This window comes from Chiroxiphia lanceolata, chromosome 2 (genome assembly GCF_009829145.1).
Source record: "Chiroxiphia lanceolata isolate bChiLan1 chromosome 2, bChiLan1.pri, whole genome shotgun sequence".
In the NCBI taxonomy this organism is placed as follows: Eukaryota; Metazoa; Chordata; class Aves; order Passeriformes; family Pipridae; genus Chiroxiphia; species Chiroxiphia lanceolata.
The window spans coordinates 30,142,132-30,157,231 of NC_045638.1; the positions used below are offsets into that span (position 1 = coordinate 30,142,132).

The 15,100-nt window shown below is 38.2% G+C and overlaps 1 long non-coding RNA gene across 1 annotated transcript; it reads left to right on the top strand.

The window, feature by feature from the left end:
* Positions 1-8,658: 8,658 nt before the first annotated feature.
* LOC116783061 lies at positions 8,659-11,595 on the top strand. Its single transcript, XR_004355451.1, has 3 exons — positions 8,659-8,882; positions 10,747-10,885; positions 11,252-11,595. It is a non-coding gene; the product is annotated as an uncharacterized LOC116783061 (long non-coding RNA).
* The last annotated feature ends 3,505 nt before the right edge of the window (positions 11,596-15,100 follow it).

Consider the following 15,100-nt stretch of genomic DNA (forward strand, 5'->3'; position numbering starts at 1 on the left):
AAATCAAGATTTTAAGTAACTGGAAAAAAAAACATTAATATTAGATCTTTTTTGTAATCAGTTTATTTTACTGCCAGGGTGGACTGAGACATGTTTTATCCTTGCTTGGGATGCAGAGTTATTGAATGGTGAAAACCTGAATATCAATCTGGTCAAGTCACACTTTTAGAACATGCCAACACCTGTTGGAGGGTATACAAATGTACCAGCACCTTCTTCTTGAATTTAGAAGTATGACTTATAGTTCTGTGCAAAACCAGTCACTCATTACCTAAGTTCTCGTTTATTATGTGGGTAGAAGGTTAGGAAATACATATCCTTGTTTATTATAAAGTGTACAAATTTAGTTATTTAAGAGCCAAATAATGAGCAATTGAAAAATTGATCTTTGGGAGACTGGAGTGAGCAGTAAATTGCTCTGTTAAATTTAGCTTTCTTTTTCACAATTCTACCCATTATTAAAATCTCATTTAAAGTATGTGAATTGATTTGAAGTAGAGCTCTGTGGATATCCGATACTCTCTCTCCAGGGGAATTTAGAGATTGAAGCATGTGCTGAAAGAGCAATGAATTTACTGTCCCTTTCCATGATGTCAACATGAACTCCTGTCCTAGACAGATAGCAGACGTATCCCAGTAAGTAAAAGGTGTGAGAGCTGTTGTTTTGTTCTGGGGTAGTTAATTTGGGTTTCTTATCCAATTGCCTTTTTGGTAGCGATGGACTCTGATTCCAGCTAAATTTTACATGCAAACTTGGAAAACATTATTTTACTTTTTGCATGTATGTTTCTGTATTTGAAATCCACTTCCCATTAAATTTGTACATGAAATATCAGAGAAAAAGAACACCCAGACTGCAAGAAATAGATTTCTTGGCATACGATCACATCACTATCCAGGAAGTGGTTTTGGCATGGTTCTTTTTCTTCTTGCTTTGTTTCAATCTGTTATTTTTGGGGTTTGTACTATTCAGACACCTCCAATTTAAGAAATAGTAATTTTTTAAAAATGTTACCCAGCAAAAGCCACCAACATATGCAGAATTTGCCCAGGAACAATCCTACCAAAAGTGACTGATAACCACAAGTTGTTTTTTTGACTCTGCAATATCATGAAATAAATAACAGTCCTCTTCTTGCTCAGTCAGGCAACATTCTGCACTAAAGCTAAAATCTTACTTGAGGTTCAGTTATCAGAAAGGAGAAAACTTTGATTCTCAAAGTCAGGAGTAGATGAGTGCACATCATAGCATTGTTATGACCATTTAATCGTTTTTCCATAAGAATAGATTAAAATGCCTTAGTTATGCTAGATTAAATGCTCATTCAATAATTGCAATGGACAGTATGCTTTCAGAGTAGGAGAATTAAATTAAAAGAAAGACAACTAAAGAAAATGTACTAGTAGTAGAATTAGACAATGTTTCATCAGTCCCTGATGTCTCTACAGTAATGAACCTGTCAAAAGATAATAATATTTTAGTGAAGGGTGTGATTGGATAAGTCACGTTATTTATTAACTGTTACCCTAAAATATCACTTCTGTCTTATTATTAAAGAATGGTTAGAGGGCAGCAGAGATGCCTGACATAAAGCATTAAAATACGGATTATGGCTACAACAGGCCATGAAGTCTATATGCTGTGCTGTAAACTCTGTAGCATAACTGGCTAACACCTGATGACTCGGAGCATTCAAGAAACCATAAACCAGCAGAACTGGTGCAAATTCTTTGGGTTGATCTGCTAATTCAATAGTGTATTTAGCCACTATTTCTGGAGCTATGTTTGTCAAAACATCTTTACCATCCAGTGGCTACATCCTTAGGTTCTAAACTTTGATTTTCAAAGCATTGCAGTGAAATATTTTCTTCCTTTGTTTTTTGTTTGCTTTTTATATTTTTGTTAGGGTTTTTATATTATGGTGGTAATGGTAGTAGGCAGGGTGTGTTATGGAAAAATGGACTATACAGCAGCAAACAGCAGAAAAACGTTGGAGAAAGGTCACAGTTAAACTCTCCAGTATTCGCATAGCACATGCTCTTTATGGCAAGGCCAGGCCAGGTCATCTAGTTATATGGTAAAGAAGGGATCTCTCTAAGTCCACTACACAAGGTAATGAAGAGGGAGGAAATAAGCAGTGATGCAGATGTTACGGATGTGAGCAAAAGAGATATTATGAGAAGGGAAGGATTGGCTACTATAATGAGGAGACCATATCTAAACCACAGATAGTATGTACACAGAAAGCATCATCCAAAAAAAAGCAACAGAAATGAAAAATCAGGAGTCCAGACTTCTCTAGCAATGCCTGACATTTTTACCAAAAAAAAAACCAAAACCAACAACAACAAAAAAAACAAAAACAACAACAACAACAACAACAACAACAACAAAAAACAAGGCACAAATAATTTTCTATTTATTTTTTTTTCTATTCATATTTCCTCAGCTCAGGATCAGCAACTATTACAAGTAGGACTCTGCCAAATCATACCATCCTGTAGCAGTTGCTGCTTGCTCAGGATATTCTGTCATTCCTGTGGCTGTTAGATCACATCACACTGATAAAATGCAAGATATGACATTGTATACAGTAGAAGCTTTTAAACAGCAAATATAGAACCCTTAACTAACCCTATGAGATTGCCTAAAATTGTACCTCAACTTCATTCTCAGGAAAAATGCATCTTGTATTTCCAGAAACTGTTTTAAAAGAAGATGAAAAGTTACAAATTATACACCAAGAAAAAGTTAGCCTTGTGGAAAGAGAAAAAGTGAACTCATTCACTGATAAAAACACAATTACTTCTGTTAGATACAACCTGATTCAAAGTGCTAAATGTGGGGTTACAATCCCTCATGTTTCTTGAACTACAAAACCTTCAATAAGTCAGGGGCAGCAGCAAGGTTTTGACTTTTCCCATCATTGCCAGAAAAACTGTGAAATGCATTAATTCAGGAAATAACAGTGCAACACTGAGCAACACCAAACTGTCAAAGTCCTGCAAGTACACCTTAACTTTCAAGCCTTGAAAGAAAGGTTGCACATGAAAAAAACCAGGACTTTTATAGTAGGAAACATAAAGGATGAATGACACACCGGGACAAATAGCAGGAGTGTGCACATCACCTTAGCTTCATCAGCATCATTGCACCCTCAGCACACCCTCTTGCCAGTCTGCAGATGGGGCATTCAGGGCTCTTTGAGACACACAACACACATGTGCACATGGGGAAAGATAAAATCCCACAGAGTATGTATTTACATATATAATTCTCATGCTTTAATACAGAGCAAATTCCATCAGCTTTTTTGAAATTAATTAATGTTATCAAGACCAAAGCAGATGCTAAGTTGCTGAGAAAACCCAAACCCCGGAGATGAAGCTACATTCCTGTTTGGCTAAATACATCAACCTTGTCCCAGTTTCCTTTCTGTGAAAAACTGAAATACTGAAAGGCTTCCTGACCTGGTTTACGTTTACGAAATTATAGCTGAATTAGTACTCTGGTACCAGATTCCTGCCCTAGTCAGAATGATCACGAAGATCTTTCTCATTGCAAACCAAGGCTCATATCTGCTGGAGAAATGATGTAAAATATTTTTTAATATTTGAATCTTCTAAAGATGATTACTGCCAACCTAATATGTCAGTGGGAGTATCAGAAATATGCAGATTATGCATATTTAAGCTATAATATAGGATTATATGAGAGCACCTACTATTGCAGTGTTTGCCATTGACGCAACTTTATTAAGAAAACGTGGCTGTAGCAACCAAGGACAACACACATACCGTGATGCCCAGTTTCATAGGAGAGGAGGAGTATGGACACAAGTAAAGCTTTGTCCAGAACAAACACACACATCAAAACACAAAGACAGTCAGCATACCCTCTAATTTGAAGACCTCCCAAAATAAACTGCAAATCACGACAGGAACTGAAGAATAGGTTTCTGAGGTGGTTTATACAAGGGCTGTTAAACAGCTTATTTGCACCTTTATTGTTAGCAATTAGGTGTTGTAAATACCTATCTAATACCCCTACACATACCTCTACACAGTTACATGAATACTCTTGCCCCAAGGAAGCCCTGGACCACATCATACCCTTTGCAAGCAGCTGCTTCAATGGGAAGATAACCCACAGTTCTGGTTTCTAGAAAAGCATGTATAAAAAAAAAAAGGCAGAGGAAAGATTTGGTTTCATCTTACAATAGATGGATACTATTTCTAAAGTGGCAAAGCAAGAGTTAATTTAATTCCCTAAAGCTCCTTAAAAAATGACAGTTCTTAAAAGGGCTGTACCTACACTTATAGCTAATGATGCAAGTTGCAAGGAAATGGAGAATCAGGCCCACTTGACTCTAATCCTACTGAGTAAAATATATATTTGTACATTAATCAGAGTGTGCACAGAAATACCTATATAACAATACATAAGGAAATGAACAGATTAAAGCACAGAAAACTCCAGATGCTGGAAAAGATTTTGTGTCCTTATTTTTAGCATTCAGCATCAGCAAGATTGTCTTTCAAAGGAAGGAGAGAAACTGACTTCACAAAGACACTTGCGTTTCAGGTCAGCGGTACTTAGAGAGTATTTCTGTTCCCAGATGGCTTCCTGAGTATATTTATAAGACGCAAAAAAAAAAAAAAAAAAAAGACCTGCGAATATTTCCGCACTCACTGCGTTTTAATCTGGACAAGGGATTAAAGGGAGTTGCTTCCCATTGCTTGCATAATAGTCAATAACCCACTTCACATACCAATGCCTGTCTGAACAATTTCCATGCCAAAGGGATAGAAGATACTTGGCCCTTGAAGCCCTGCTGGAAGAGCCACAGAAAACTAAAGGATGTACATGTACATCAGCACCAAGGATCAGACAAGAGTTATTGTCACTCTCTGTTATTTACCCTGAAATTCTTTGCACAAGCAACAACAATATACAATGATCTGATAAACAGTACCACTTTTTTTTTTTCTTTCAAGGTCAGTTCCAAGAAACCCCTGCTAGAATCAGCTAATTAATTTTTGGCCTCTTTAACTACAGGGTATTTGAAGCCACATGTTATGAATCATTTTCAGTTGAGATATTAAAATCAGATTAAAAGAGAAAAGCCTTGTAAATATTTGCCTTCAAATGAGGCTAAGAATAAATATATATTCAGTAATTCATCCATATTTAGCAGATATTAAAGAGACAAAGCATAGCTTTAAATTCACTTATCATTTTATACAAAGAGAGGAAATATGAAACTTGGCTTGATTAGCTTGTTTCTTCCTATGCTTTGTAATACCTTATTAAAATTTGAACTTTGAAATTGATATTATCAGTCAAATAATGTCAGCAGAAATATTTAATCTGTGGTTAGAGCTTTATTAATAGAACTTTATTTGAAGTGTTTTATGTCAAAAGAGAAAAAAATAATAAAAAAGAAAACCTGAAATGGGCTTGGAAGGTTGATTTGACTTCACTGATTCCATTTTGATACTCTACACTACGTGCTGCTAAAGAAAAATCCCTAAATCTAGATTCTAGATACACACACTTCAGACTTTCAAGACTATGGTGCTCCCTAAAGGAAACTCTTCCTTTTTGACTGCAAGGTATTCAGATCTTCATGAGGCACAGGGTTCAACTGGCCTTCCACACCAGGCAAACAAAGACTGTTGTGTTCACTGGGAAAGACTCATAGAAGAGGTTTTCTCTTTTCTTCCCCTACTGATAACATTTTAACCATTAAGGAATGTCCATACAGGATAGAAGGGAAACAGGGAAGTGATTGCTTCTTGCCAGGTTTTGACAAATGGGTTGTGTTAACTGATGAAACAAATCTGTAGACCTCTGACAGACCAAACCCTAAAATTAAATATAATTATTCTGACAAGGATGAGAATGACATTGCAGAGCCTCCAAGGGTGACATTACAACAAAAATCACTTCAGACTTCTGCTTATAGAAGAGCCACATTTATGGAAATCTGAGTGACTGTCATACATCGTATTCCATTTTGTGCTATAGCAATGATATTGGAAATAGATTTCAGTTTCCCTGTAAAGTATCTTTTCATCTCCACTGACACATGTACCAAATACTGCAAAATATACCCTATAAAGAAATATATATGAGAAAGAGAAACATGAAGTCTTGCTGTGCATTCTTGTTTTTCCAGTAAATATTCTAGTTGTCAGCCCCGTCAGTCATGAATTTGTAAGGATAGGGTTTATCTTGAAAATAGGTGAAGGACAGAGGGGAGAGGAAGAGACAGAAGGAAAGGAAAAAGAAAGGGGAAGGGGAAAGGGAAAAATAGAAAACCAGAAAGAAAAGTGTGAGAGGAAAGAAATTAAAATAAATGGGAAAAAAATGAGACAGAAAATGAGAAAGGAAAAATGTGTCTATCTGGACTAATTCTGAGACTCTGAGTTTGTTGTGTGAGCAGGCAATAAAATGTTGATTTCACAGTGAATCTGATTTCAAAAGTGTTCAATAATCCTAAACTCTCTTTTAAAAATCCAATGCCTCTATTCATTACTTTGTCACTACTGAAGTATTCCTTATGCAAGGACAAAATAGAAGAATTCTGCATATAGTCAAAAAGATCCCCACTAACGTACCAGACTTTCTCTTTTTCATACATATGCAGGTCCAGATATTTGATTCATGCAAAAACTACAGGTCACAATTCTTAGGAACAAAGAGGGAAAAGATAATGCTCACCATTTTACCATGGTTTTAGTCAAGCCAAAATCAGTGCAAGCCTAAAACCTAGAGAAACGTGCAAACAGCTTAGTTTAACCCTTAGTTAAACCTAAAAACAAAAAGCCTTCCAAGTCTCTACCTCCCTGTTGATTTGCTAATGCCCGCCTTTGATAATGTTCCATTTTACCAGTAGAGCTTATGGCATTATCCACTGTGGGAAGTTCATGAAGACAGACGCTAAAAGGAGGACTTTCTATCTGACATTTTCTTTCATAATGAAGTTTATGAATTGAAGTTTCTGTACGTAGCAAAGGACACTAAATAAATTGGTTTACCAGGACTATGGAAGTAAGGATGAGAAGGGAGAAGAAGGGTGCTTATTACAAGCATGAAGTAGTAAAAGACATGATGAAATCACCTAAGTTTGTAACAGGGAAGTTTTACTTTGCTACTGGTGCTGTTTTATAACCATTCTGCAGGGAAAAAACCTCTCTCTGTCCGATGCTCTTCCTGGCACTTCTCCTTTCACCCCTCAGCCCCATCCACAGGTGCCTGCTGGGTGCCATCCAACGCAGGAGGATCACATGCCATCTGTAGCATCTCTAGGGAGACTCCAGAAGATCACTGCAGAAATTCATTTGGATTTTTATTTCAAGAAGCATTAACCCTTACTTCCCTTCATAACCTTCCCACTCAGAGACAAAATCTTTATTTAGGCATGGACAAAAAAATTATAACAACCAAAACCAAGGAGAACAGAGTTCCTGCCAAACAAACACTGATCAGAGGCAGAAGCTTTGGGTCCAACTGCCCTTCAGTTTACAGGGATGACTTTTCATGCTAAACAGGAAAAAAGTAGAAAATTCTGGAGTGAAGGTTTCTGCTTGGTGCCCCTTTAGACCCAACCTGTTTTCCTTTTGGTTTGGGGATTTTTTAATTTTTTTTTTCATAGGAATAGGCATTGCTTGGTGTGTATAGATAGATGCTACTCTTTGTATCTTTTAGCCTGCTGAGCTTACTTTGTCAGGATGATGTTAGCACTCACACTTTCTTAGTAGACCTTAACCACATGACATTACTAAGTATACTAAAACAAGCCTTGAAATTTTAGCACTTTATAACTAAAAAAAGGCTACCAGATTTGAGATTGGTCACAACAATTAAGATGAGTGCTGATAACTGTGACATGAGATCAACTTTTTTTAAAAACATCCATTACTAATGAATACAGTCTAAATATTTAGATATTATTTGGTTTAATTTACTTCCAAATGCCAAGGAGCTACTAAAAAAACCTGTTTTGTTTAGTCCTGTTTATCTTAATATAGTCTTAATATTCACAATTTTTATGTTATTGCAGGTGAATTTGAAAACAACAGTGACATTAAATGAGAGATTGTCAGAAGGAACCAAGAAATTCAGATCTCAGGTGTCACTGCTCTGCAGAGGATATTCTTCCCCAAAGAGTAATAGGAGCTTTTCAGAGTGCTGCACCAAATTAGCAATAATATTAATGGCAAGTGTTGCATGATTACATCGGCACTTCTTGTATTTTCTCTCCAGCACCCCAGTATACTGCATTAATTCAATTCTTCTCTTGGGATGGAGGCATAAAATGCCATGAAAAGATGCAAAATAACAGGCTACCATTTTTAGTAAGTGGACTTATTTGTGATGTTCTCTTTAGGAGTGCAATCTCCTTAAAAGCCAGAGGGCACAGTCAGTTTAACAGGGTTTGTACGAGATAATGGCTTCAGTATGCATCCTTTGGGCAAATCCACAGGACATAGCAACCAGCTGGTATTATCAGGCTGAAGTGTGCCTAGGCATCTCCCCTGAAAGGTAGCTATGTTCAGAAAAGCCCACTTTGTCAGGAACACAGGGCTGGCTGAGAATCATTTCCCACTGGCAGAGAAGCAGCAGCCCAGTCACAGACCTGACTTGAGTTACCTTACTTCCCCTTCATTGAGCCCGTGGCAGGAGACAAAGCAGGTACACAGAGGACATGGAGCTGGAGGTTTGGAAATGTGTAAGGAATGGCAAGCAAACCTGAATTATGAAGGAGACATGAGGCTGCTCAGGATGGGAGGGAGAAAGGCAATGGCTCATCAGGCGAAGCTTTCTGTGCTACAGAAGAGGAGCAGAGGAGGCTGTGTGTGTACTCTTCCAGGAGGTAGGCCAAGCGTATGATTGCTGCTGATGGGGAAAGAGTTTCAGTGAACAAGTACATTCTTTGTAATGCAAAGGAGATGTTTCATTACAAACTGGTTGAGAAGTGTTACTCTGGCTCCGTGAATGCATGAAACGGAGAGACAGCATCCTGACCCATGTGGCATGAGCTAGCTGTTGAGGCACCACGGATGCATGGGCCAGAAAGCTGGTTTTATGAAAATATTGCACAGAGTCAGCGTCTGGGTTTTTATATTTAAACCCTTGAATTTAAGTGTGAGGCCATTCCCAGAAAGAGTATATCATACAGTTACTCAGTGTGCAAGAATAGATGCGACCTCAGCATTTAAAACAATATCTGAAATACATTTTAAGCAAGAAAGTAGCAAAGTCAGTATATGGCTTAGACAAAAATACAGACTAGCTGGTGTCTTTTTGGCTTATAATACCACCTACACGGCTGCAGTGTGAAATTTGCCCTGGAAAAACCCTGCAATGCTCAAGTTGCAAATGTTAAGAAATCTTTAACCTCCCTGAGGGGACTTTTGTTTTTAACCAGTTAAAAATATTTCTATCCAGCATCAGTTCTGCAGTTTTCCCCTTTAACAAATGAAATCAATGCGTGGGGTCTAACTTTTCTGCTGCTCTCCTACCATACGAAAATGATGCTGGTGTGTGCTTCGTGATGCCTTTCCCCATCACCCAGTGGGTGAATTTTGTAGCCTGCCTTATTAGTGGCACAGCAGGCCGCCAAAAAGAAACCGAGTTGTTTGTATGAGATGAGATGTTGGGCTGCCAACTGTTATAAATCTTGCGCTACTTACAGCTTCAGCTTTTCTTCAAGCCTACTCCACCCCCTGCTGTGGTTTTGACTGTTGGAGCAACATTAGGAGGCACAACTGAAAGCAGTAATATTGACATTCGTGGGGAAAATAAGAGAAAATGCAAGGCACAAATGTTTCATTGCTAGAACTGCATGTATAAGACCTGTAGCCGCAGAGATCTGGGCTCTTTGACAGTGGAAAGGGGATTTGCCCCGTGCAATATTTACCTGTAGCTGTACACATTTCCACCAGCTTGTTTTGTAAGAGTAACTGCTTGTAACCTCGCACGTGCTTCCCCACTGTCATATCATATTAAATGAGCTATAATTGTAGTCTATTAGAGTGCAATAACCTAAAAGTGATAGTGCATGACAGCACCTGTCAACACGTCATGGAGGATTGTATGGAATGCTGAATTATACCCATTTTATACCACATTAATGAGGCAGCTCATTCTTATCCAGTCATAAATAAACAGGTTTCAATTTCTTTATACACCATGAGAAGCTGTTTTTCTCCTTCTGCACAGAGAGCCACAGAAGTCATGATAAAGTGATCTATTGCCTGAAAAGGAATATCACAGCATGGTCATTAATGACAATGAGGATGCTATTTTTAGCATTATTAATTGTTCTATGAATACATCTTGGTATGACTGCTTCTTTCCTTTTTTTTTCTGGAGAAGAAAATAGAGAAACACATAAAGAAAAACAAGACTGGTTGCTCCTAGTAAACTTTTAATATAAAATAAATTACTTGTCTGATTGCTTCAGCAGCACCCATAGACAGAGTGGTACAGGCAGAAACCTGATCCCCTTTAAGATCAATGGCTGTGCTGGGGCCTAGTTCTCCTTCATAAACTCTTAAAGTCAGGTTTGAAATGGGAATGAGAAGAGAAAAAAGGAAAATGACAGTAGGGAGAAGAAAGAAGAGAGTGAGAGGCTTTCAGACTAATCAAAAGAAAAGCAAATGTATCAAAGCACATGTATAGTGCCCATTATTTTCTGTAACCTAACTAGATCAAGGTGTCTTCATTTCGAATAGCTGCTTAGGCTTCAGAGCCATAAATAATCGCCTGTGCTCTTCTGCTGAGCCCACGTGAGGAGAGGTTGGTACAGTCCCCTGTGAGCAAAGATCTCACCTCCCTGACCCAGACAGAGGCCCAGAGCACCAAATACACCAGGTCAGTGATTCTGAGAGACAGATGTGGGCAGGGTGTCAGACAAGTGCTTTCCCTTTCTTGCTCAAAGTTACTGCACTAATGTAAGAGAAAGTGACAAATTTAGGAACTTTTAAGTGTATATAAAGTATAATGTGAAGAAATAAAGCACACTTAAGAGAGGACCAATAAAGAGTAGATGGTATTTATAACAGAAACTATTTTCAATATAATGAATCTTAAGGGACTGGGAGAAACTGGCTACTGAAGAAAATGATCGCTAAATTCTGATCCTTTGCCAGCCATCTCCTGCAGGGGCTGTGAGATGGGTGTCTTTTGGGATCCTGGGAAATAGCTTCTGCTCTTTCTTTGATCTTTGAACTGTTGCAGGACGAAGAGCCAGCTTGAAAGCACAGCCCACAGGAGGCATGCCAGCTTTTCCTTAGAGAGTGAAAAAGAGAGATCCAGCCTTGGGACCTGACACCCGGACAGTCAGCATGACCAGACAATGGTCTCACTCATCTTTGGCTCCACCCAGGAACCCCCAGTTTGCCCTCTGCACCTAGGGTAACCACCAGCATGCCAAAGGAATGATGACTTTGGAACTACAGGGAAAATCCATGATATTTACCTGAATACTCTGACACCATAGGCTATTTTATTCTGATTTATTTCTCAGGATTGGTGTTTAGTAATTTTACCAGTAGTGGATTTTATGGACTGCTTAAGAATAACCTCCTTCATTTGTCAAGTCTTATTTATGCTCTTTATATATTACTTAAAAATAAAAAACTAAACAATTTCAAAAATAAATAAAAAATATCTTCACTTGAATATTTTCTATGTAATCTTAGCTTCATAAGAGAGGAATGGATTTAGAATTTTGTTGTTTATCTCCAACAGAAGTGAGTTAAAAATCCTCATTTAAAAATCAAATCATAATTTCCCTCAGAAGTTGTTTGCAACCTATCTTCCACCAAATGCATTTGTCTGTGAAAGAAAGGTGGAAGGACAGAGGGAACCAGTTTTCTTAGGTACTAGGCAAACAGGTCAGGTCAAAATTAATTCTGAATTTGATTTGATTTGGCTAATAGTTTGATTTTTTGGCTAATAATTTTGATTGAAAAAAAGGCCATTATTTCAAAAAAGATAAATTATTTTCATATTTTCCCAATATTTAAATTTTTTGTTTAAAAGTTATTGTTTCTAAACTTCTCTAAATTTAAAATTCACTTAATGAGCATTTCAATTCATCCAAATAAATGAATCATTAACTTTGACTTCAACCCCAAGTCACTTTTCTTAATTTTTCTCCTTTTTTTCATTTTGCCAAGAAAGCCGGTAAAAGTTTATGCTTCAGGTCCATCCAAAATGAATGTTTTTTTCTTCAATTTGACTACTGAACTGAAAAATCAATTATTCACACAACTCCTCTTTAAAATGGCTTGGAACTGTCTAATTGTGCATGTAGGCAGTTACTTACTGTGTGATCTTATTATTGCTCTCCTAATTCTTTCTATTTTCCCACCTAACTTTCTTGTGTCTTGTTGTAAGTCAAACTATAGACTGTTACAATCAGACACTTTGCCTTCCTGACATAAGGAACACTAGCCTGACATACATCCTGAGATATATGTGTAGGGCAATTATTCCTATACCAGTGGTATATAAGTGGTACAGGGCTGTGTCCTTTACGTGTCCATCAGCATGGACCATCAGCTCTAGATGCCATCCTCATCACTGCAAGTGACATCCACAGTACACAGGATTCATTCTATTTTCTCAAGTAAGTAATAATTCAATTTTACAGACTAATCTTCTAACATTTCCTATCTGGCATCTCCACTGATGTTTGAACTGGAAGCCAACTGAAGGAAGGAAACACCACAGAAACATTACAAATGTCCATAGCAGAGGGAGAGCTAAGTGTTTGGTTTCAAAACTGGAAAGCAGATGAAAGAAGCAGCAAATGACAGAGAAGGTTGGAAGAGTTTCATTTCTGCCTTCTCGTCATTGCGAAGAGAACAGATAAACAGATAAGTGGTTCTTGGTGTAGATATAATTACGAGATCATTCAATTATATCTTTATCTTTCACTATCTTTCCCAGTTTTTTTGTTGTTTGGTCTGTTTGTTGAATTTTAATTTCTTTCTTTTTAAAAGAAAAATGTAGCATTGCTTTCTGGTCTCTGCTTAAACTGCTCTGAGTTTATTTCAGTGGACTTACACCTCATTTACAGTGTGCTAGTAAATGTTTCTTTGCAACCGAAGGATAACACTTTAACTAAGATGATACGCGCTGTAGAAATGTTTGATTCCTCCTCAAAACCAAATGACTATTCTACCCTGACCCAGACAGATGACAGATGCTGCCAAACACTGTAGCAAGCAGAGACAGAGAAGAAAGCAAGGTTTGCTCATACACTAGCTCCCAGATGACTCTCAATCATTTGAAAATAACTCCTGTGTTGTTTTGATTTTGTCTTTTCTTTAATGATTTTTAGTGCCCTTATAAAGTGCCGCTGCATTCTTCTTCACCCCATAACTAACAATGCAGTTGTAACAAATCTGCCTTCAAACCTGATGCACAGTCTGAAAAACATGTTTCTCTCTGAAAGGAAACTCACTGGAAGCTTATAAAATAAGAACCTTTCTATTTGTAAAGTGTTTCCCATATATCCTCTGGACATACAGCTCTCTGCCTCTGTGAATGACGGAAGCCAACCAAGAATCTCTGCATTAGGTTACTGTGTGCTGTTTCAGTGCATTGAGAGAGTACTGGTGGGGATGACCATGAGTGATGGTCATGAAGCTTTCACAGAAATCCTAATGCTAGCCTAGAAAAGTGACCTTTCTCATCCTATATATTTGTTGTTTTCCAACAGCAAAGAACTACTATTGGAGATCTTTAGGATCCTAGTTTAGAAGGTAAGAGCTTGCAAAGACAGTGAAAAAAAACCCACAAGCCATCACAGGTCCACACCCAAGGTTTTAGTTGAAAAGAAGACTACATTTTTAGTGCTAGCCACGGCCTCCACAACCCTGGGTGCAAAATAGTCTTGCACAGAGTAGAGAGAAGGAATCAGCACTTTAGATCAGGTTTATAAGGGACAGCTCTGGGAGCAACAACCTACATCACTAGCAGAAAACCACACACCGTTTTGTATGTAGGAAACATACTATGGAATAAATTGTACCTACTTAATTAACTGTACTTCGCAGTTCTATATTATTAGCTACTGAGGGCAACTGGTGCCTTGGCACCGCAGTCAGTGTGGATTACATACACAGCCTGAACCTGCTAATTGAGTATGAGCGACTGTACGCAGATCGGCTGGCTGGTGTCCCAGACTGTACCACACTGCTCGCAAAGTGTCTCGGGGTCTTCTGCTGGACACCCTGTACAACTATGTGTGTTAAAGTAGCATCACCTCTGTAACCTATGCACAAGGAACAACTTGCCAAGCACTTGATATCAAATTTGAGCCCTGATTCACAGGGGCTGTCCTGAGTACAGGAGGAGGCTTTCTTCTCCTCTGCTGCATTTCTAAATGAATCTTTATCTGACACCCAAGTACCACCCACATTTGCCAGATGACATTGTGCGTCAGGCTCTGCTCCTGATTTTGTAAATTCCACAGAAACCCCAGGGACAGCCGAAGTGTAACAGTAAATAGGTCTGGCGGCTTTGTTTGGGGGTTTAGTGGTAATTTTTTGCTACTCCTCTATGCCAGTGGAACTTAAAAAGATCAGTGCAAATGATACAGCCTTGTGTAATGCTTGACATCGATTTCAGCAACATCTGAGCTCTCTACAAAAGAAGTTTGCAGTTTAATTGGAATGGCTTACATCCAGCAAGTGTGTTCAGAATAAACAAAAATTAGAGCATGGGGATATTTTTTTTCCTAATAGGAGCACACTGCTAGGGCAGATGCTTGTTGTTGGAGGCCAAGGGGAGACCTCGCAGGCTGTTGGATGGGACCAATATTAGGCCTCTGCTCAGAACCCTTCTTTTTATGGTTCCAACTCTACATAAAGTACAGGAAAGGGTATGTGAAGCCCAATCGTCTTCACAGATGATTTCCTATCTTTTGAACTCCTCTTGTTGCTGAAAGTATCATGGATAAATCACATTAGCTTTGATCTAAGTCTTCCCCAACACCCCATAAAACACAGCTTTGCACACCAGGGCATGAACAAGAGCAATAAAAGGGGTGCACTTAAGTGTAGGATTTTATGG